This window comes from Falco rusticolus, chromosome 6, assembly GCF_015220075.1.
Source record: "Falco rusticolus isolate bFalRus1 chromosome 6, bFalRus1.pri, whole genome shotgun sequence".
In the NCBI taxonomy this organism is placed as follows: Eukaryota; Metazoa; Chordata; class Aves; order Falconiformes; family Falconidae; genus Falco; species Falco rusticolus.
In genome coordinates, this window is record NC_051192.1 from 54676914 (window position 1) to 54701477 (window position 24564).

Consider the following 24564-nt stretch of genomic DNA (forward strand, 5'->3'; position numbering starts at 1 on the left):
ATGTTGCAGAACTATAACTGCCCAGAAGTTTAATCATGAAATTACACATTTCTCTTCCAAAAAGAAAAATGTACTAGAAAATAGGTTTTACTTTGGAGATTTGATATCTTAAAGAACAGGCAGAACACTTATCTAATATTTTCAGGGTACCAAAAGTAACTTTATTTAACTCCACACGTTTGGGCCAAGGACAAATTTGGCCCATTTTATAAGACAGAACTGTGAGGGGAAGAAGAAAAAAGTATTGAAGCACCTGGACCACACAAACCAGAAACCAGAAAGTATGCCTACTCCTCAGCCAGCTGCCCCACTCTTTTTGCAGTCACTGTCATCTATGGAGATCTGCAGACTTCCTTTGACCTTAAGACAGTCACAGTTGAATTTCACAAGTGATTTGTTCCTCGGGGTACAGAAGAACTGCGCAACATCAGATACGTATTGCAACATGAGAGTTCCGCAGGTGTTAACTAGATCAGGATTTAGTCCACAGTTCAGCAACTCCTGTGACAATTCACACTTTGAGATCAACTGAGAGGTTCCCCAGAAGGTCCCATGCAGCCATATTCCATAGTCTTATGTGCTATAGGCAGCTTTTAATCAAATCTCATTACATTTTTTTGCAGTATCAAAGCTTAGATTTCAGAAATCCAAAAGGTCGGTTTTACTTTCAGACTTGTACAAAGACAATAAAGAAGAAAATGTTGGCCCAGACAGCTAAAGCCTCAATACTTCTGAAATTGAGATTGGGCATTCAATCCAGCCTGCAGAAAACCCAGACTAGCATCAGTGTAAATGAGATAAAAGCTAACTCACAGAAGATCAAATCCAACTTTCATTTATGTCTATGCAACATTGATTTCTGTTAACTACATGCACGTAACCAAGAGCAACATTTGATCTGAAGCATAGTACCTTGATGTCCAGCTATTGTAAAACAGAAGCAAAAAGGTAGCTACAAACATTTGACTGATGTTGCCTGCAAGCAAGGCACTGCAGAAAGCTGTACCAGCAGTTCATATTGACAGAATTAAGATGGGACATAGCAAACCTCGCTATTAGAAGTAATTGCACAAATATTTGGAGTAGTCTTTTTAAAAAAAAAAAAGAAAACAACAAACATGACATGGGGGAAAGGCAACATAAAGCCACAGACCAAGAAATAAGCTACCACATGCAAATACATGCGAGCTTCTCCCAGGTTAATTCTCCTCTTAATGGAATATTGATTGGTATGCTCAATGTTTAGAAATGTGAAATAATGTGGGGAAGAGAAGGAAGGGAAGACACACTCAGAACAGCGAGTTCTGTTTAATATATCCTTTCCTCATACAATCAGCAAAAAATAGCATAATAAAGAGGGCAGTGCAGTATATTTAACATTTTACTTTGCATTTTATTAGCAAATTTGTCAGAGATGACCTGGAAGTGTTAATTGCACATTTTTTCACTCTTTTCCTAAAGAAACAAAGTACATAATTTTTCATAACCTCTCACCACACAATACCCTTACTGTACCTGGTATTTCTATTCTGAATAGGCCTGACTAAAGCATCTGTGGTACTATCTAGGCTTTTCAGATGTAATCTATCACACTGTTTATGAAATTGCAGGGGAACCCACTGTTTGGAAGGAAAAGCAGGGAAGTCCAGTCATGGTGGAAAACATCTGGATAAGCTTTGTTACATCTACTCCTAAGTGAAAAGGGAGGATGAGGAAGAAAAAAGTTCCATCTTTGAAGCAGTTACATATATAAACCTCCCATTTCTTAAAGAGAAATCTTAAAATATAACCAGTGCCATACAATCAAGCAGCCATTTATTCCTACCTGCCAGAAATGGCTGCCTGTTCCAGGGACTACCACTACCTGTACAGTTTTAGAGAAAAAAAGAGTTTCTTCTGTCCTTTTCTTTCTGTCATTCAGAGTCCTTCTGAGATACCCCTTATAGCCTCCAAAACAATTTACTGAAACAAGTCATTCAAAGTAGAGCAGAAGGGGGGGGGGGGGAAGGCCAAACCAGAAGAACCAACTACCATTGCCTTCAGAGTTCCTAGCCTTGATACTCTCAGCAACAACAGCATCACATCTCAGCTCAACATCTCTGCTGACCCATCCCGCTACCAGTAGATTGCTATACTTCAGCATATGGGCACCATCAAGGAGCTGTTTCCATTTATAGGTTGATGCAGTTAAGTTTGTTCATACGTTTTACATATATGTATATTTTTATGCTCTGTCCTTCATTCCAAAACACAAGAAGCTTCACTCAGAATTAGCAACTTCTCCCTACCCTTCCTAAACTTTATGAAGGGGTAAAGAGTAAGCTCAAAAAGATGTTGCTTAAGTTAAGTTATTCTGTAGCATCTCATACAGTTTCAAAAGTATCTTCCAGACAGATATATATACTTGACAACATTTTGTAACGTGAAGTGTTCCAATTTGGCATTGTTCCACTCTTGGCATGCAAGAGACAATAAAAGTCAAAAGAAAGTTAAAAATTAAATTTTTGAAGTACACAATATGTTAGGAATCATTTAATGAATTCAGGTGCCTACAAGTCAACCAGAATTTGCAATATATATATTTTTTCCAAATCACAGGCAAACACAGCTGCATCTACTTTAAGCTACTCCATATCACATGATTATGATGAAGATCTTTCTGAATTCTTTTTCCTCTCTTCTTTTGATCTGGAGTTTACCTGTGGCTGGAAAAACTAACACCATTTAAATTCTTTTCCCTCTAAGGAAAACAGCATGTTTAAGCCTCAGACTGAGAAGAGTAACTTTCTTTGGGTAGTTACAGCACGCTGCAGTCTGCAAATCCATCAGCATTGTTTCTGCAGTCCAAAAACCAAGATTCTACAACAAGGTCTGACAAAGCAGAACTGATCAGAATTAACTGATTTAAATATTAATTATTCATCAGCACAGACTTCAAGAAGAGTCTGAAGCAAAAGCTCTTAAAGCACACTTTAAACGCAGTATTTCTACTAACTGCATTACCACGTAGATCATGGTTGTGGGGTGGGTTCTTTTGTTGTTGTTTAAAAAACGTGGAGACTGATAATGAGCATCTCTCTCAAAGTTCAAAGTTATCAAGAGATGCATGAATGAAGTCCAGCTCAACAAATTAGGCACATCTTGAGTTTATGAGACCTGTTGCAGGACACTCTTATTGCTTCAGATACCTCTGTATGAATGTGAGGGATTCTTCACAGAATCTCTCAACTACATTGACAGTCCATTGAACTACCACACACACACCCCTAACAGTTTTTAGTTAACAGCAATGTTGCAGAGGGCTTGCATCAGTGGCAGATTTTCTTGGAAACTATTGCACAGAAAAAATTCCAAAACACGTCCTTAGAAATAATCTGGTCTTCTCAATCAAATTGCACATTACCTGTATTTATGTAGAGTTTAGTCTTAAAACTAAAGACAAACCCAAGAACTGTACATTCATGTCTTCCAGTATGCCAAGCCAAACCTGAAGAGAAGCCCTAGCACCCGTATCATGTCATACAGCATATTGTAATGGATGGCAGGGAATTGAAAACAAAAACAGAAAGTGCTACGAAAGAAACACTTTTTCATTTTAAAGTAAGTCTGTCTTTGTAGTTCAAGCAGACTGCTTCAGTGAATCACTATTACTACTGCAAGCCAGCACCATGAATTACCTGAAGCTTAAGACGACTAAAAAGAGTGTGTTTTTCTGATTTTGATGCCAATTATAGCAAAAATACAAGTTGAGGATATTTGAAAACCTAGAGCTAAGCACCACAGATGAAAAAAGCAGCACAAAAATTAAGGAAAATGGTCCCATGTTTCAGACATTCTAATCCACAACATAAAATTATTTATGGAAGAATGTGACTAGGAATTCCATTACTGTCATTTATCAGATGGTCAAGACAGCACAGAGGTAACCGGCTACATAACAACAGCATCAGGAAGGCTTCTGGGGGCATCTCTTGTCCCAGGTCTGCCCAGTTCTGGTTTAACCGTAACAGGTAAGCAGCGCATATTCACACCCTGTGACATGCGTAGATTTTTAAGAAATCTGACAGAAAGGCACTCCTATAAGAGATTTCTAATCTATTTCCTTTTAATCTCTTTCTTTATAGCTGAGGAAGAGTTCTTTGTACTTTTGGTAACAAAAGAAACGTAACAGTGACAGCAGCATGTCAAAGCTGTTTACGTTTCATACAGCCTCACACTTGGAGTTGCTGTTGGCACATTACTTCTTGAGGAGACAGTCTTCAGCTTTCGCATAGGAGCTCCATCTTCCTACAAGTAACTTTATAAAACAGTTAACTGCATAAAGGGATGCTAAAACCCTTTCCCACAACAGGCAAGCTAACAGAAAACCAGAAGGGAAATTTAAAAAAAAAAGTGACAAAGGGTTAATACATGGTATCAAGTACCCGCAAGTATCTTTAAAGGAACGTTACCCCATGTATGTTTATGGGCTTTAGGAAATGGGTATTTATACAGTATTTCTTCTGTCAAGAGATGAGTACATTAAGAAAGTGATTAAATACACAAATAAATCACAGAATCTAATGACACTATCTCATATTTAAGGTTACTGAGTCAGCACGCTGCAAGGCCAAATATTACAAAATGGAAGATCTGGAGGGTGAAAAAAAACTGAAGGACCAAAATAAGTCACTAACCCATGCTGAGAATTTTAGCTAGCTAAAAGTCTCAATTACAGCACAAAGAATTAATGATCTGAAAATGATGTAGACCTCTGTGGTGCACTATGAAGTTGATGCTCTGCAAACAGCAGCTTCAGGATCAGGCCTTCAGGTGTCTGGGCTCCCCTGGGTCCGTAGCCTATGGCAGCACATCAGTGTAGTTAGTAGACAAGTCACTGCAGGAACTTGAGTAATGCTATGCTCAACCTAAAGTTAAAGAAGGAATGCTAAAAAAATGAAAGTATTAGACAGACACCAAAACTTAGAAGTACATTAAAAAAATCTCCAGATCACTTTTAAGATTCCAAAAATAAATGCCACATCAGGGATCTAATGGAAGGGACAGGGGTTAAACATGAGAGGACAGACTGAAATTTTTCTCTCCGTTTACAGATCCAGGAGTACTTTCCCTTACCACCACTAAAGCTGCACTAAGTTTCCACCACAGCACACAGAGGCTCTACACAGAGAAGGAGGGAAGGAAAAAGAAAAGGAAAAAAAAGATTCTGCCTCCCATCATTTATTTTTTTTCCCCTGTGCTTTGGAAGAACTGGGTCTATTGGTTTTCAGAACCAAATTAAAAGGTCAGGAAAACAAGTAGGTATGGACAAGACTGAATTGCAGGTGAGCATGGAGAAGCAGAGAAACAGCATTGGGAGGAGCACCAACAACTGCAAATAGTTAAGGCCCTGATTCTAGTAGTCCTTAGTGCAGTGCTGAACTGGAGCAACTCAAAAGGAAACAATGGATCAGAACTTGGGAGAAGGATGCACAGGAGCGAAGCACGATTGCTGGTGAGATGAGCACAGCAAACCTGGGTATAATGCATTCTCCTCACAAACAGGCACTAAAAGCGATAGCACCAGATACGGTGCACAGTAACTCAAAAATTGTATTTAATTTCTAGATCTGTGTCTTTCTCTCCCTTCATTGAGAGGCTTTCTATTCAACATACACACTATATGCTTTTTATTATTGTTTGAAGAGCAGCAACCCTGGCAGCATGCTCATCTAGAAGAAGAGACAAAACAGAGGTGGTTACTTTCTTCCCTCAAGATTTCTGCTTCAGAAACAGATGAACAAGAAAGGGTTTGCTCCTGCACACTACCACTTTTTGTTTCGTTTCAGCAAGACTTTGACAAAATCTAATTCTCTATGCCATGTATCTAATATATTGGGTACTTGAAGTACGACCATCACTTATTAGAAATGTAATTAAAGAGTGACAAAACTAGATTCCCCTTCCTCAACATGCAGATGAAAACCAGTAACCCTGCCTCTATTTGTAACCATGACAACTATAGAATATTTTATTTCAGTAATATAATTCACACCGAACATTTGCTCATAGGTTTTGTTGTTAAGGGAAAGGTTGACACACTGCGCACGCATTTCATAAGCTACTGGAGACAACAAATACCGGAAAGTCTGGCAGTTTTCAAGTCCGAGAACCCAGTATGTATTTCAGAGCTCATTTAAGACCCTCTACAGGAAGCTAAATGAAAATGAACAAAAAAAAAACCCAAAACACCCAAACTGTTACTGGGCATTACTTGCAAGACAACTACTCGCTATGACTGGATGTTTTTTGACTTTTAAATAAACCACAATGCACTCTCATATTTTAGAAGAGGTAGAACTCAAACCCTGAACTTTGATTTTCTATTAAAATACCATAGGCATGATTCAGTTTCTATTATGAAACATCAAAATGGATGTTATGGGAAAAGGTATCTATATGAAACAAGGCAATGAAAGACTTAGTTTACATATGCTGGCTAAGTATCAGTCTTCATGGGTCACTGAATTATTTGCATCTCTCTCATATTTCATCTTAAATTGAAGACAAGTTCCATAAACACACATAATAAGGACAGGTTATGAGAACAACAAAAAAGAAAACCTTGTACATTGTTCAGAGAAGATTAAACAATCTCCTGAGCATAACTGAAGTTTGACTCATATAAATGTCAGTGTAAAATATGGCTTTACTTTATTTTTTCCCCCCATGTGGAAAAAAAATAAAGCCATTAGCAGTTTAAACCAAAATACAATAATAACAAAAAGAAAAGACACACTGTTGCTCTGTTTCAGAGGAAAAAAAAAAAAGCACTTGCTGGAATACTATTCCTTCTCTCACATAGGTCATCATATCTATCAAGGAGGATTTAAAGTTTCAGCAGATTGCTAATTATAAGAGACAGTAATACTGTTCTCTGCAGTCACCTTAAAACTACAGTAGTTTGCTTTTTTAAGTCCCTCAAAATTGACCTCAAAAGGACAGGCTGATAAACACGTTTAAATCAGTGCAAGAGACTCACACATGCCTACACATACACACAGACACACACTTGCCGAGTTGTTTTAAGGAATATCAGGAAGAAAAGTTTCTTCATTTATCAGAAAAACACTCTACATAATCTTCCGTTAAAACAAAAAATAAGCCTGCAGCAAACATGCATGCCTCTTTCCTTCATTGATGGAAAAGTGATTAAATCCTCCTTAATCTAGTTACCAGAACGCTGTTATTTTTTTCCGAACAGTTTTCACATACAATAAACAAAAGATAAGCAACCAACTACATAACCAGGGCTCCATAATTTTTGGTGGTATTGGGGAGATAAATCCATTTCTAGCGTTCTAGGAATGTTTTCAGTTTAATAAATGAAGCCAGAGGGAGGGGAAATAATCTGAGAGACTATGCGTACACACTATTTATGAAGTGTATGAAAAACAATACCATCCATCCCTAGAACTCCATTCCTCCAGACCTTTCTCCACCCTCCAGGGAGGCAAAGGAACCTGGACCCAAAATCCCGGGAACGACGGACATGCATCCTCACATGACAAGGGCAGCTAGTCACATCCACTCAATGTCAAAGGGGAAAAAAAAAAAAAAAAAAAAGTAGCTTTTCTCTCCCATCCTAAGCGAGACCCTTGAAAACAGGTACCCAGGGGATGCACCTCTGTGCTCCTACCGGCGGCAGACAGCTCTTCGGCTCAGAGAGAAGTTAAAAGAAAACAACCCAAAATAACCCCCAAGACCAACCCATCAATAGAAAACCCCAGCGGCAGCAGCCAAACAAAACCCCGCACCGGCGGGGAAATGTCACACGGCGTGGCAAGGCACGGCGTGGGAAACGTGGACCAAGTGCTTTGCTTTAAAAAAAAAAAAAAAAAGCAAACGCAAACATATATATGTATATATTTAAGCAATATTGTGCCGAGAAGTTCCTCGTCCACACCACGCACGGGGAGGAAGAGTAAAAGGATGCGGGGGGGGGGGGCTGGAAACGCATTCCAGGCACAGGGAGACGACGGGGCTGGCGAGGCGTTTGGGCAGGGAGGGCGGCAGGCTGCCCGCCCGGCTGCCCGCCCGGCTGCGCGCCGAGCCCTTCCCAGGCACTTTCGGGGGCGGCTCAGGGGGTGGGAAGGGGGGATCCACCGGGATGGCCGCCCCCCGGAGGGGTGGGGGTCCGCGGGGACACAGCCGCCCGCCGGGGCCGGGAGAAATGAGGGGGGGGGGGGGGGGGGGGGGGGCGGGGGGCTGGCTCGGCCGACCCCGAGCCGCGGCGGGGAGCGGGCGAGCGCCTGAAGTTGTGGGTGCGCGGCGGGGGGCTGGGGGGTCCGGCACGGGAAAAATCCTGGAAAAAAAGAGAAAATCATCACGGTAAGGTGATTATCCGCCGGCGGCTCCGCGCGCAGCACCCCCCAGGCAGCAGGAGGCACGCAGGAAGTTTTTAATGCGGGCAGCGAGCGCAGGCGCAGGGCAGCCGCCAGCCCGGCGATGCCCGACACGGCTGGCGGCGGCGGGGAGCTCGGCGGGGGCGCAGCCGCCGCGCCGCTTACCTCCCTCCGCGGGGGCGCAGGTGGCCCTGGGCCAGCGGCGCGGGTGCGCGGCCGCGTCCTCAGGCGGCGGGAGGATGCGCGGCGGCGGGAGGCGGCGGCTTGTGCATCGCAGCCTCCGCCGCTAACGCAGAGCCCCGCGCGGCTGCGGGCACCGGGAGCCGCGCTGGAGGCCGGGCAGGGGGGCGCGGCGCGGCGGCGGAAGCTGCTGCGGAGCCACGACCATGCTCCCGTCTGGCCGCCTTCCCCTCACCTACTGCCCGCTTTAGCCGGGGAGGGAGGCGGCCTGGGCGCCGGGGCGAGGGGCGGGCCGGCCCAATCACCGCGGCGGCGGGAGGCGGAGGAGCCCGGCCCGCCCCGCCCCGCACGCCGCGCCGGCCACGCCCCGCGGCCGCCCCCGCGGGAGGCTGCCCCGGCCCCGCCGCCGCCGCCCGGGCTCCGCGGGGCCGCCCCGCCGGGCTCCCGGGGTGCGGGCGCGGGTGTGGGGGCGGCACCTCCGCCCGCCGCGGCCCCGCAGCGCGCCGCTGTGCGCCGAGCGCTCCCCCTGTGTGCGTGGCAAGGACGTGCGGGGGGGACCGCGTTTCCCGAAAGGTCACCGGTCCCCCGGCGGTCCGCAAAAGTAGCCGGTAGTTGAAATAGCACCCCGCTCCACTGAACCGTCGCTCTCCGGGGCGTGATCCAAAGCCTCTGGAAGTCCGCGGGAGCGTTTGAATAGGTCGGTACGATTCTCTCCCGACACCACTTTTTTTTTAATTTATTTATCTATCTATCTATCTATTTATTTATTTATTTATTTATTTATTTATTTATTTATTTATTACTACCCATCGTGCTCGGAGTCACTACAGCTTTTACACGTGGAAATCTGCATCTGTCTCTCCGTTCCGTGTAATCTTCTGTCTGTGCGGGCTGCTCTGTGGAGATTCTTCCGATGCGCACGCAAGCCGCATATGCCGTAGTTTCAAACATAGAACACTTTGTCTTTGCTGTTTCCTGTAAGCACAAAACCAAGCTTAATCCAACCCTTTCCCCCTTACTTTGCCGGTTAAAAACGCATCGTGGAGCGATGTCGGCTGTAACGTGGTGGAGGCGAGGCGGTGGTGCCAGGCGGGAGCTGGGCGAAGGGGAGGGAAGGGAGGGAAGCGCCGGACTCGCAGGAATAGGCAAATGCAGGTTTTTATTCCGAAAGGGACACAGGCTGCCCGATGCCTGGGAGCAAGCAGGGTGCAGCGTTAAAAGGGCAATTTAATTTTCTCTCTTCCCAACCTCACAAACAAATGAAAATACATTTTGCAGTGGACTAAAACATTTCTCAAACCCAGCCATCATCATTAATATTAGAATGCTTTTAGCAGAATATGGCCTCGGTCTGAAACAGGAAGGCTCCGTACATTTTTGTTGTTAATTTATCGTGGATTAACATTGAAACCTCCAGCCCTGTACATCGCAGTGGAGTGTGAGGGTCAGAAGTTCAGAACTGTTTAAATCTGAATTATTTAGCAAGCGCATACAAGACACACTCTTCTGATTTCCACGCAGTCCCCCTCACCACCCCACTACCCACCACTCACCCCCCACCCCCCCGCCTTAGTTTTCTCCCTTTTAAACACAAGAGTCCCGTTTGGTGTTATTTGCCCTGGTGCGGTGTTATTTGCCCAGCATATATAGTTGACCCAGAATCCGACAAAAGCCGATGAGAAGAAATCTCAATGGGACTGTTGACCTAACAAGTAGCATGTCAGTCTCCCGGTGGCATTTGAATGTTCTCACAGCGAATGCTTCGAGACAGGAGAGAGCGTAAAGCAGAGATTCTTTGGAATCCTTAATTAGACACAGTGATTTTGGAGTACTGGCTTCTGCCGTTATCCTCTAGTGCCTAGTACTTTTTCTTGCGACCTTGAGGTTAAGGATACCAACCAGCCCTGTTTATTTTTAATAAAATCTTACAGTTATATGAGACAGTTCTAGGTTTTATTTATTTTTAGCATAAGTGCTTCCATCTTATCTGCCTCACAGGTTTATAGTCAGGATTCAGCTAATATTTGGACAGCACTTTTAAGCTATGAAGCTCTATAGGTCTATTACACTGACCATTTTCTGTGTTTCTCATTTTAGAAAGGTAGTTTTGTACTCTTTCACTTCAGGCAGACAGAGTTCAAATCTTGACCTTAGTTTTCCCTTCAAATTTTGTTAAATACCTGATTTACAAAGGCTGACATAGGGTCAGATTTTGATTTCACTTACAGGTAATGAATTTCAAAGAATTTCTTAATCCTCAGTGACTTTATTCTAGATCTAAACCGTTTTATCTCAGAATTAGAGCTACATTTTCATATTCATGAAGAATAAGCATATGATTACATTAAATATAGTGTTCTACATTAATTTTCCTGCTTTGATTTTCTATTTTAGTAACTTCAGTAATTTAAGAAGAAACTGTTCAGTTTATTAATCTTTTTGTCAATTCCTTTTTTTTTTTCCTGCTCTGTTTCTGAGAGAAAGTAATCTACAGGTGGGCTTTGTAGAGCTGGTCAGGTAGCTGAAAAATAATTTTGGGGCAACCTGCTCATGGTTCAGTGGAGTCACGGTGTGCAAGAAGTTTTTTAAAAATTAACGTTAATACCTGAGTCTGGAGAAGTTCTTCTGCGCTTGGCACGCTGTTGCTGGCACTGGGAATGATGCACTGCCATTCACATCCTTTTTCAGCTCTTGGGAAATCCTGTCCTGCCATTTACTGCATGTTTTAAGTGAGGCAAACCTATGTCCAAGTAATTGCACTGAAAATAAGGATCCTTCACATGCTAGTGAAACAAAAGATCTATTTAGAGAGAAACAAATATCCTGTGGTGAGTTTTTATTTGGATAGGTGTATGTTTTTTTTAATAGAATCTGTTACAGGGTTGTACTCGACAGGCTGAGGATTGTTTGTGAGAATCCCGATTTTGGATTAGGCAGCTGATAGCCTGCAAGACTTCGGTGGCTGGTAAAGCTTGCTCCACTGAAAGAAGAGATTTCCTCTTTTAGCAATAGATCATTATGTTACCAGGCGTGTATTAGAATGAGAATAATACAACTTCCCCTGTCTTTGCTGATCATATCAAAACTAATGGCATCTTGAATTGTCAGAGCATCAAGTCCATCTTCTGATAAAATATTAGAAGACACACAGATCTATTCATCTTCTTGGAGATTTCATTTTAGTCTGCAAAATATTTCATGGCAATGCCATTAGATTAGCTGTGGACATATTGCAGGGACCAACACAGTAATTATGTACCAGGATTTTGCAAAGGGGTTCCCGTAAATATTTCCCACTTAATGGTAAAACCTTATCTCCTAGGTTTGGACATGCTTAAGGGAGTGAAATTCTTATTTATTTTAAGGGATTTAAAACATAGTTCTTTACATTGTTACTAAAAAAAAATCTTACTTCTTGGTGCAGGTTGATCCTTTTCAAAGATAATGAAATTTCAATTCCGTAATTGTTGTATGAAATTTTTGTAAGCCATAGCTAAAGAGGAATGTCTGCTACCCAGACTTTGACTGCAAGGTTTGACTCCCATTTTCAGCTAATGAAGAACTCCTTAATTACAGATTCATAACTTGAGTACTAATGTCAATACGTTCATTTTCTGCTGTCTGAAAATAGTAATAAATATGGTAGAACATCTAGAAATTATGGTAATAGATATTTTGTAGATTTCCAGGGTTTAAGGATTCTGAAGAAGTCAGTGGAGATCAGGAAGATATCTTAGGGGTTTTTTTCAGACATGTATTTTTATTTATTTGAAGTGTAAAGACTGTTCGCCCGTACTTTTAGCATTCATCAGTACGTATCTGTTACAATTATCCTTAGTGTTTAGCAGAAAGATAATCCCCAAAGGAAGCAGGAAACAACATTTAAAGTAATTTTTAGATGTGCAGCTTGAGTTAATTGCCAAAATGTAAATTTAAGATGGATTAAAACTGCTAACCTGTGGAATTTAGTGAAAAAAACCACTGACTTGTGGTGACACACCATGGTTAATGAAATACCTCCTTCCCTGAGCAAACCTCCTCTCATTTGCTGAGTAATCAAAGCTGATCTCAGGGGTGGGAAGGCAGAGCCAGCAGCTACCTGCCACTGGGAGCCCTTTAGAAATGGATCCTCTGCTTCAAGCCTGCCAAGCCATGCACACTTCCACGTTATTTATAGGGTAGCCATCAAGGGAGGTAGCTATTCTTGTGAAACAAATCAATCCAGTCAAGAAGAGGAGTGCAAATGGTCGCTGTTTGGTTGATAACCTACAGAAAGACTAAAATTATTTTACCAAGAGGGCAGAGTTAGGTTAACAGTTGGACATCTTAATGGTCTTTTCCCACCTAAATGATTCTATGATTCTGTGAGGAAGATATGTGATCATCTCCTTAGTATCGGACCATGTTCCCATATGTTTTCACAAGAAAATTATATTCTAGCTCCCCCAACTTTATATACCCCTGATTTTCTCAGGCATTTATCTTTTTAATCTGATGACAAACTGCAGATACACGCATGGCATTGCTCTGTGGGCAATGGTTATGAAGTCATTTGCTTGGAACAGGTGAGATAAAGATTTGTGTGATTTTAGGTGTATGAGCCGAAACTTCCTTGTCCCTGACTTGTCAAGGGAATGAGAATAGTCTGATCCTCTAAGAGCGGGCAGTATATTGAGTTGATTTCTCTTAGCTATGACAGAACCATTTGCTAAAACTTCCCCCAGACAACAGAAGTAGGTTCTCCTGGAGTCGTGATTGTGATTTCTGATGGGCAGTAACAAAAGTAAGATCTATTTCACTATATTGGCAGAGTCTAGAGGTCTGTCTTGAATTATGTGAAAATCTCTAATGGTTGGGGGTAGCAGAAAAGTCAGGCTTTTGTTGGGAGTTTTTGAAAGTTTATGAAGATCCTGTTTAACAGCTTTATTTCCAGTCGCTTCTAGTCCCACTCAGTCACAGGGAAAGACATTTTCGTTACCATTGAAGTCATTGCACCAGTTGCTTGAGTTTTGTCAAAGTAACTCTGCTACACTGGTTTATGACGGGCTTTGTCAGAGGAATTGGACTTTCAGGGTGATTTTAGAGAGAGTTGCCTTTTTTGATTTGTTTGTCTAAAAGAATAACGGTATGTTTCCACCTATTCATCATAATTATACAGGGAAAACTAAAATACATGCCATTTTGAACTGAAAGTCTGCATTAAATTGGTTTGACTCCTATTTTCTGCCATCTGTGGCATAACTAGAACAGAGAGTGAGAACAAAAAATAGAAATGATTCAGTCACATTTCCTGTAGGAGAGACATCATGCCCCCCATTCTTGTCAAATAATTAATTTAAGGTCTGCGTGAAACAGTTTGTGACACCCTGGGCATGGAGATGTCACCATTCTGCCATTTGATAGAGGGATCCAAATTTATGCTTTTGGTTAAACAGCTACACATAATTTTTCTATATATTTAGATGGCCTCCAAAACAATCTCAGCACAATGCTAGGGTGTAATTCAGCTTAATTAAATACTGAATTTTCCTGTAAATGTTAAGTACCTCATAAACCAGACTGTGGAAAGAGCTAGAAGTATGTTCACAGAGGGGAAACCAAGACAAATAGGTGCTGCTGAAGCCTCCCAGAAGACTTGGTTGCCACCTGTGTTAGTTGCTGTTGGAAGAAGGGTTTGCCAGAGTCAAGAAGACGCTCAATATGAGTTATGCATCTTGCTCAACTTTATTAGTTTCTAACACTACTTATATAGAACCGATACACATGCATATTCGTAAAGCAGAAATATAATTGGTTAGTAGTCTCTAAACACGCGCGGTTCTCACGCCCCTAATTATCATGACTAAAATAAGCATTCTATCCATGTAGCCAATTGTGTTGCTGTGCTTCAGCCTTGTAGTTTGTTAGTCCCTGTTTTCCCATACCGGTCCCTATCTTTCTTGGCCCTGCACCTGCCTTCCCAGCAGCTGTAGCTTGTTACAGCCACGGCCTGTTGGCACAACCTAATTACTTGGTCTCAGGATTCAAGAATAGCTCAAGGCTACCTTTCTTGTTAACTTCAGCACAGCAACTTCAGTACAATTCTGATTACAGGCCTATTCTAATACCAGGCCTGGATTGTGCAGCTCTTCAGAGATTCTAAGGCCATGCTTCTGCAGCCATTCTTCTACAAGTTGCCACTGACTACAGGGAACCATATCTAGGCTCCGGAGCAAGATGGAGACAGTGCTACACTCTACAGTCTTTGTTTTCCTTCTATCTAGACTGACCAGAGCAGGACCCTTCAGGCCCATAGAAAAATTGATAGAGGGAAGCTGATGATACCTGGGGCCTCCCTAGGGATGGATCTGAGGTACAGCCAGGCATGCCAGCCCGCCTTGGAGCCCGGCAGCACGCTGAGATCTCATGTACCCATAGATACCTATTTTAGAAGGGCTGATTTACCATAAAGTTTACACATGAGGTAGGAGTCTGAGGCAAACATGGTCCCAGCAGTATCTTGACAGGCATCAGGGGAGTTCACCATCACATCACCCTGGAAGGGGGTTAGCATCATTGCTTTTAACTGTAACAAGTTTTCCTCCTTTATACTTGACGCCTGGTAAAAGTCAAGTTAAAAATGGTGGTGGTACACCCGGTTTTGATTTGGTTATTGCTTTGCACAGACCCTGAATGCTACAGAAAACTCTTTTTTAATGGATTCCTCTGGGAATCAAGTTTTGAGTAAAGGCCAAATGTTTTTATCAGTGATCAAAAAAATGATACAGAATCAGGTTTACACATGCACAGGTTAACAGTGAAGAAATGGAAGAATAAGTGATAAAGGGACAAATTATTATTGCTGAGTGACCTGAAGTCCTTAATAAAGAGGTCAAAATAATAATAATAATAAAAAAAGTTTTAGTAGTAGCTAGGTGCAAGGCAATGCAATAAAGAATGAAGACAAGAGGCTACAGAGGGCAGGAGGCTCACTTTTGGAAAGCAAGGACTTTGAAAAAGATTTAGGATTCTTTTTGGATAAGCACTTCAAAATGAAATTTCACTGTAATTCTGTGGCTAAAAGGCCAATGCAATCCTGAGATGTAAAAAAAAGAGTAATATCAAGCAGATAAGAGGATTTGATGTTGGCTGCATGCACAACAGTGGTAAGGCTACTGTTAGGAACTGTGTCCAGGTTTGGTGTTCACAGTTCAAAAGCAGTGTGGAGATAGTAGGGTAAGTTCAAAGGAAAGGTATGTAAAAGGATTCAGAAAACAAGCATGACAACATGAGGCATAAGCAGCTCAACTTATTTAGCTCATCAGGAAAGAAGCTGAGAAGTGACTTGGTCACCGCAGGTAGGTACTGACCTATGGAAAAGATATCTGAGAGTGAGTAGCCACTTTATCTACCTGACAAAGGCATTACAGGACCCAGTGGCTGCAAGCTTAAGTTAGACAAATCCACCCTTAAAAGAAGATACGATTTCCTATCCCTCAGAGCCCTAAATAATAAACCTGTTTGTCCTGTAAAAGCTGTCACAGGTAGGGATGTTTAAGAGGATGTTAAATATGTATTTTTAAATACATGCTTTCATCCGCTTTGTGGAAAAATCTGTACATCTCTCTGTGCATGTGTGAGTGGGAGCTTTGTCAGGAGATTGGTGGCAGCTCCTTGTCTCGCAGTCTGAGAACCTGTTATTCCTCCTGTTATTCAGTCCCTTGCAAGGCTCCAGGGACCAGCACTGCCGGTGCTGCTCTCAGCATCCTCGTAACACTTGGCGTTTCAAAAGAGAATAATTATTATCAAATAATCATTCTCTTGTTCCATGGCTTCATAGAGGTCTTGCAGACTGTCAGGAAGGATTTATTGTTTCTCTTGGATGAAATTGGCACATATATCTTGGTTATTTGGGAATTGTTTCATTTCTCTGCATTCCCCCAGGTGGTCTTGGGTGGCTTTTTGCCAGTGTTCTGCACTGGTGCAAACCCATCCTTCCCTGACCATAGGTGTCTCAGTGCTGTATTTTCCTTTCATATTTATGGTCAAACTAATTCCAGCAGTGAAATTGATTAGGAATTTTGCCTCATGTCAAATTGGCAGGGGTCTTGAAGGCTACACGGCTTCTCAAGTAGATCAGGCACAATGTGCGCACTAGGATCATCTGGACATTTCTCATTTAGTCCATTTGTTGTTGAGATCAGCGACAGTTTCTTTCCCTTTTATACATAAATCTAATCTCCCAAGGACTAAACTGCTGTGGTTTAATTTTGGGGTTTAAAGTAGGGATAAAACATATTGTTTTGAGATATATAGATTGGGCTCTCAGCTCTGTTTTTAAATTCTGTGAAAGTTTCTATAAATAGTTTGTATAGTCAATAAGGATATGATTAACAATATTGTGATGAATATTCTGCACAAAATTTTGGCATTTGGAAATTCGGAGGCTTTTGTATCCAAGAGGAGTTATGTGACAATCTATCTGCCTTCTTTCACGGAACAGTCTATAGAATTTGCCCTGGTAATTCCTGCATGGAGTATAAATCTTATGGATGAGCTAATGAGAACATTTACAAACAAACAAATGCAAACACCCAAATCTTTATTCTCTTACAGTATTTCCTGGAGAACCTATTGCGTTCCTTTCTTGGTTATTTGGAGTAATAATTAACCAGGTTGGTTTTCATAATGTTTTCTAGGACTAATCACAACCCCATGAGGATAGACTAAAATCCTGGCACTGGTTGAGCTGTATGAGGGTTTGGTTATGAATAACCCTATTCAGTTATATCCCTTGTGTGGAGCACGGGTTAGTAAGCTGGGGTATGTACACAACTACACGCATGTAAATAGTTAGAACGGTGCCAGGGAAGTAGAATTCCTCAGCGTTTAGGAGAGAAAAACATTAGCAGGAGGGTTTTTTTTTTCCTGCCTAGCCCTTTTGAAGCTTTGTTTCACTGTAGCCAGAGGGAGAAAAAAAACACATTATAGGAGTAAATTGGCTGGAGAATGTAACCAGGGCCCCAGTAAACACTAAGAATGAAAACCCATACAAATGTGTATTCAAGCAAGTATGCGCAAAGATGGTGTTTTCTGCAAGCACTCTCTTGGAGGAAAATGCTCTTCTGTAACTAAATAACTGGGAAGAAATTGGGGTTTGGCTGAACTGCATCATGTTTAGATTTTCACGGAGTTTCCCTGATTCCCTCGTTTCGTTCCCTTTCCTGTCTGCCCCAGTGTAATTTGTGTGGTTATGCCCAGTACTCTAATTCAGCTGAAATCTCAGATCCCTGATGACCAATGCTAATTTTCAAATGATCAGACTCAGGCTGTATGATTTTGGAGTGATAGAGTTGGGATATTTTAAATTCTATTCTGTCAGGGAATGATTAGGACATTAATTTGGGCCATATTAGTACATCTCCCCTGTGCTAATGGGAGGATAGACCCCCTTTCATGTTTAATCTAAAGAGGGATTGATGACTGGCGAGGTTGTCTCACATAGGGATGTCTGCCACCGAAATAAATGATGAGATCAGTGAGTGAAAATGTTTAGGCTGCACTCTCTAAATGTGGATTCCTTCTGTGCCGAAGGCAATGAAAGCCCTTAGGTGGCGGCTCTGTAGATTTTTCTCATTGTGGGCAAAAATAAGGACTTTTTTTTTATTATTATTTGTTAGCCCAAGGCTTCTTTCTTGAAGTTGCTACCGATTGTTGATGCTGATTTCACGTTTTGTAAACAGCAAAGTCAGGTTCAAGAAGCAAAAAACTGACCTCAGAGATGACATAACCACTGGAGGTGGAGAAAAAAGGCAGCATCACTGCTGTCTGATGGTGAAAGGAAAGGGCACCTTTCCTCAGAGTTTGCCAGCAACTTTTACTTGATGTGTGAGTTCAGTACTTCTGTGTTAGAAGAACAGTAAAGTACCTTTGAATTAGAAGAGACTAAAAAAGTTGCTTAATGTGCTTTTTTTACTCTATTATTTTAACCCACCACTGCAAAAATCCTCCTACCTGTAACAAGTAATTTAATTTGGAAAGGCAAATAAGAGCTCATTAGCTGACGCACTGCTACAAAGTAAGTGAGCAGATTTTATGCCTAGGGACAGACTTTCACAACCATTTTGAAATGCCACAATACAATGCAATAAATCCTGTAGCCTTTACCGAGAGAAAGAGAATACCTTCCTTCCATTACTTGGGTCCAAGTTTTCTTCCTCTTAAAACCTTTTGTATTTGAATATTGGAGAAATGAATGTATTCCAGGGAATCGCACACAAGTAAGTTAAGCATGTGAGTGTTGCCAACAACTAGCCCTGTCTGTTGTGTTTTCCATTACACTCCCTGTGTATTGTGGCTGGACAGAATCGCTGTGTCTGAGAGCTCTCCATCATATTCCTCAAAGAAGAGGCAGTAATATTTCTGCAAAATGTATTTCTACATGTCTTGTGCTATGCCTGGGTATTTTGGGAGATGTTACGTTTCCTTCTGTCTCAAAAAGATGGTTTGTTACTAGTCTTTCTCTTGTAAAGAGAGTATTTAATATAGGACTGTCTTTTTACTTCTCTAATAACACATGATTTTCTACAAGGACTTTGCCTTTTATGTTACTTACTGATTTGCAGCAGTCATCTTAATGATTTTGTGAACACCCACCTTAGTTTCTGGTAACAAGTGCATGTAGCTGTAAAGCCAAGGCAGAGAACCTTCCACATCAATTGGGCTTTTAGCATTTTACAGCATCAGGCCTGCATATATTATGGCTAAAAATTTTCAGTGCTCAAAGGACAGATCTGGAAGGTATTCAGAGGCTCAGAAATCATATTAGTGTCTTTTAAAAGTTGCCTTTAATTTAAGTTTTGATTTAGTAAAGCATAAGATATTCAAACTGTAGTGAGTTATCACTCATTGGCAGTGGCTGAAATCCTTAGTTTCCACCTTCAGCAGCTGTTTTATGGTTACCCCAGAACCATGTGAGAGAAGCAGATTTATGACTTGTGAAACAAATATCAGCATGGAGCACATCAGTCACTCAGTGCAGCTTGGAACGTGTTTTCTCCCAGTTGGGAAACCAGACAGGTATCATGGCAGGGGTGGCTCTGCTCACAGGTGTTGTCCCTTTGGTTTGAATAGAGTTTTGTGTGTGAGCAGGTGTTTTCTGGCCGGAGCCCAAGGAGGAACCTCTGGGAACTCTTTATTTCACATGCTACTGGGGCTGCAGGCTTGCAGATCCTCACTCAGTGTTAAGAAATAGCCATAATAACGTGTGTGTTTGGCTGCTCTGTCAGGTGTCACGACTGGCAGGGTTTCCAGGCATGTGACAGCATTGCCTCTGGACTTCGGGCCAGCACAGGCAAACAGCAGGCGCCGGCTTCAAAGGAGCTGGGGAGAGTTGTTCTGCTCATGATTTGTACTGAGCAACTTCCAATCCAGGACATTCACAGAGCTGAGTACTCTGAACACCAAAAGTTTATGTGGGTTCAGGGTGGATTCAGATGAACTCCTGAAGCCATCTATGGAGAGCTGCTGAACACTGAGGCACCGGTGCCAGCTCAAGAAGTCTGTTTGCTGTAATTAGCTGGAGTCAGGGAACACATGCAAGCAAGGTGTCACTGTGTAATCTCCCTGTTTTATGTTCTTCCCTAGACATCCTCCCTTGGCCCCTGCCAGGTAGGGTACAGATAGACTTCTGGTTTTAGATAGTAATCATACACTGGGAAAGGCTTTTGGTGGTTGGATTCTTCTGGGGGAAAATGTAACTCTTCAACCAAGCTGTGGATGCCCCCTCCCTGGAAGCCTTCAAGGTCAGGTTGGACTGGGCTTTGAGGAGCCTCATCTAGTGGAAGGTGTCCCTGCCTATGGCAGGAGGGTAGGACCTAAGTGATCTTTAAGGTCCGTTCCAACCCAAACCATCCTATGATTCTATAACTTTTCCACCAGCTCTCCACAAGGGCAGCACAGGCTGTCTGGGGATGTAGATGAAGCAATAGGTCTGTGCCGCAGGCACATGGGATGCAGACATGGCATCAGGAGGCATTGGGGAGTGAGGGTTGTCCCTAGCTGGGATCATTGGTAGTTCTAGAAAAAGCAATTTCTGGAGCCAACTTGTTCTTCTGGGCAAGGACTACCACCACCCTAAACACATCTCATTAATTCTTGGTAGGGGAGATGGCCCCTCCGCCAAGAGATGCTGAAATGATCTTCCAGATCGACTCTTTCACAATGTGTCACTTTTCTAGAGCTTTTGAAGCATAAGAAACTGAAGCTTAATTCCACCTATATAAGGCTGTCAAACCTTATTCCATAAAAAAACAATGGGGCACATGTTGAGTCTTATCCTTACTTTAAGGTCAAATGGTCACTGTACTTTGTTATAACTATAGAAAAAAATCAATTTGTTTTGCAGTCGGTAGGAAGCTCAGCATATGAATATCGCACCTAAATTACTGTGGAAATGCAGCTAGGGACATACCAGAATAACTGCTTTGAATGTGATTTGCTTGGAGATACACAGTGATTCCAGTTTAAAAAGACAACTTAAGCACACTTGGCAAAGAAAAGAAGAGCATCATCTACTTTGATATTTGTCCTATGTCGGAATCTTATTTCCATTCTTTTCCACCCCTCCATGGCTTCTTCCCTTGCACCTTGGCATCATACAATTCCCAAATAATCCCCACTGCTTTCAAAAACTGTTTAAAAACGGGAATGCTCAACTCACTATTGAATTGTGGCTTCACAATTTGAGGCCAACTCTGCAGGCCTTAACAGAGATAAAATTCGTATTGACCCTAGGCTCTTTGATGGCATATGGCAAATGTCACCTGAGTTATTAACAGCCAAACAGAATAATGGTCTCTGTTCAGTATTTGAAGAAGCCTTTACCAATGAATTGGAAGAGATTTCTTCCTAATCCCAGATGCTTATTAGTTTATATTCCAATCCACACAGTTTGCTAACCTTTATGATTTTTATACTAGCTGGAATGAGTGCAGAAGCTGTTATTCAGCCTGTAAATTGCTAATCTTTTTAGAAATTTAAGATTAGAAATGTACATTAAGAATGTTGAATTTAAATGTAATCCTCTGTTCACTCACCAATGCAGACTGTTTCAGGATATTTGTTACTATGCTGAAAACATTTTCGTCTCTCTTGGAAATGGCATTTATATTTCCTATTCCTGTGCACCAATGACCATTTTAAAGAGCAATATCTTGTTAGGCACTAGGGATAAAAACCTAATCCTTGCATCCTAGGGATACTGGGACTCCTTCGTGTCAGAAACCCTCAGCCAGAAACACACATGTGCTTCACTTACTTCCAGGAGTAATCCCTTGGTCTTCAACTACTCCTGTGGAGTTACACACACGGGTTAGTGTGTCCAGGGCTGGCGTCCCAAAATTAATGGCTTCCAGCCTCTGTGTTTCTCAGGGAGCAGTGCTGATAAAGGCAAGGTGGTAACAGTGATGCTTTCTTGGACATGAAGCAGAGGGAAGAGGAAACATTTTGACATTAGGGACAGTGAAAACTACTGTGTTATCTTGCCCTTGTGAATTGTGTTCATTATTTATAATGACTCCAAATCAAACAGTCTCATCGTTGTTTTTCCTTTTAACACAGCCCTTCCCTCCCTGTCAGGTGTCAGGGGCTGCTGTCCTGTGAACCACATGAGCTGCGACCCCGAGCTGTTAAGTTGTTCAACCAAACCTTTGGGGTTTTTTTTCCAGCTGGTGTCAAGCTCCATAAAATTTCCATAAAATGGGAGTGTTCTTCTCTAGGAAAAAAAGAAAAAAAATTGTACATTAAATTATACCAAATCCTAAATGTCTGATGTGCTTCCTGCCAGCTCAGTAATATTTTGATATTTACCAATAAAAATTATTTACAAACCAGCGCTTTTCAGTGCAGGGTGTTCTGATGGTGATTTCACTCCACCCATGTCCATGCAAGGAGGACAGGACAGTGAGGTGGTCAGCTGGATATGTGATCAATTCAATCACAGACAGCAAATCCTGCAGACCTGTATCTTATGCCTGAGCTCGAAGTTGTCTTCTCAGCACAGACAGTGGGACAGTGGTTGCAAGAGAGGAACTTCACATGTGTCCCAGGGGCATGTGTTGCCCTCCCAGCAGCATGCCATGCACTAGCACGTCAGGATTTTTAGCAGAAGCCCACAGTGCCTGTGTCGGATGCCTTGGAAGGATGCTATCCTGCTTGTGTTTTCCAGGATGTGGGAGGGGTTAACCCCAGAGGACAGACCCCGCCTGTTGCCTGTATCCTTCATCTGCAGAACCCTGTGGTGGATGGTGGAGCTGTTCAGTGAGCAGCTCAGCAGGGATCCCTTAGGTAACTTAGGTTTTTGCCGTCAATTACACATATGGTATAATTGCATCCGTATTTTCCCCATCATTCTTCTTTGAACCACCATGCACGAGACCCTACCATGTGCGATAGAAACAGACTTGTTCTTACTCTGAACAGAAGGATATGAAATGCTTTTGTGATCTCCTTTCCATAATGGACAAATGCCCTGTGTAGAGTTTCAGCAGCTTGTGATTCCTTCAAAGTAGTTTAATGAGGGGGGGGGGGGGGGGGGGGGGGGGGAAGGATATGCTGGAAATATGAATTATAAAACATTTTAAAACCAAAGAATTACTTAAAATGAGTGTCTAAAAAATATTAGAGATGTCTGGATGCTTTCAAGATGTTTTCTGTTGGATTCCAGAGAATCCAGAGGGAATACTTTTGTAGAAAATCATATTCACTAAATGATAACCAAATGTTGAGTCACAAGATTCAAGGAAATCCAGATGTAATGTGAACCAAAGTATGGCCTGATCCAAATTACCTGAATAACCTAGCCTACCTCAGTTGTACTACTGCTTTCAATAAAAGTTTTGACTGCTGGGAAATTCTCTTAGGTGCAGATTTTTTTTTTTTTTTTGAATAAGAATAATAGCAGAAGGGTTTCAAAGTTATGCAGGTATTGAAGTTTCTAATTAAATAATTCATATCTAAGTCAAAGATGAAAAATCCAATAACAGTAATGGTATATAAAGCTGCTGAAAGGTGTTTTAAATATATGCATCTATAAAGCTTCATAGATGGATTTCTAGCCCAGCCTTCTTCTTTACTCTAATAAATCCTTCTCTTTCTTATGTATTATCCCATCTTGTGTCTGTCACAAAGCACTGGGCTGAGAGGCAGGTGCTGGGATCCTCCCTATAGACACATTCAATAAAAGCGCTAATATCCAACCTTTTTTTTTTTTTTTTTTTTTTGTTTGTTAAGGCTCCAAATTCACAGAAATGTGGAGCTGGAAGTCTGGTGACTGACGAGTAAATGGGCAAAGAAAATGTGTATGCCTCCAAAGATTATCTATTTTAAAATACTTTCCTGGCTCTATTGGCAGTTTAGAATTTAAACAAGTCACATATTTGCTATTGAAAACAATTTTTGACAGAAAAAATACAGTTCAAAATAAATGGGAAAGTGTCTGCTTTTGTCAAAATCTTTCATTTTTTTTCCAGTTTTCAGCATTGATAGATTTGGAAAATTTTCCAGTCCCTTTCCTTCAGAGCACTGTTATGATTAAGACTGTATAAAAATCAAAAGTATATACAAAAAGACAGAGGTTTTCTTTTCCTTTGGTATTTTTCATCTACTGCAATATATGGTACATCTTGATTCCTTTGAAGTCAATGGCAGCCTTTTCATTGATTTTAATGGCAGCTGGATCAGACCTTTAGTGAAAAGCAGTGTACAAAGGCACTGTGCTAACTTCAGACTAGAAGCAAATCCTTTTAGGCGAGTAGCACCTAATGGCAGCCTGGGCTTTGCCGCGGGAGGACGATGCCTGGTGTGGCACTATTTGTTTCCCCTTTCAGTGCTGGGCTACATTCCACCAACCTTTTGCTGCCTAGACACTGCTTATTTGGGATAGAAGATAGAAAAGGCTATTTTTTAGAGCAACTTGAGCGAGAGTCTTGAAATAAAGTAGATGCAGGAGCCTAGTAGGGTT

The 24564-nt window shown here is 41.9% G+C and overlaps 1 protein-coding gene across 2 annotated transcripts in view; it reads right to left on the reverse strand.

Moving 5' to 3' along the window:
* Window positions 1–8793, reverse strand: part of KLHL29 (kelch like family member 29) — a 405611-nt gene extending 396818 nt beyond the window's left edge. For both annotated transcript variants that reach the window (XM_037392581.1, XM_037392580.1), the window contains exon 1: window positions 8550–8793. The gene's annotated coding sequence lies outside the window, so the exon portion shown is untranslated. The remainder of the gene's footprint in view (window positions 1–8549) is intronic.
* Between the last annotated feature and the right edge of the window lie 15771 nt (window positions 8794–24564).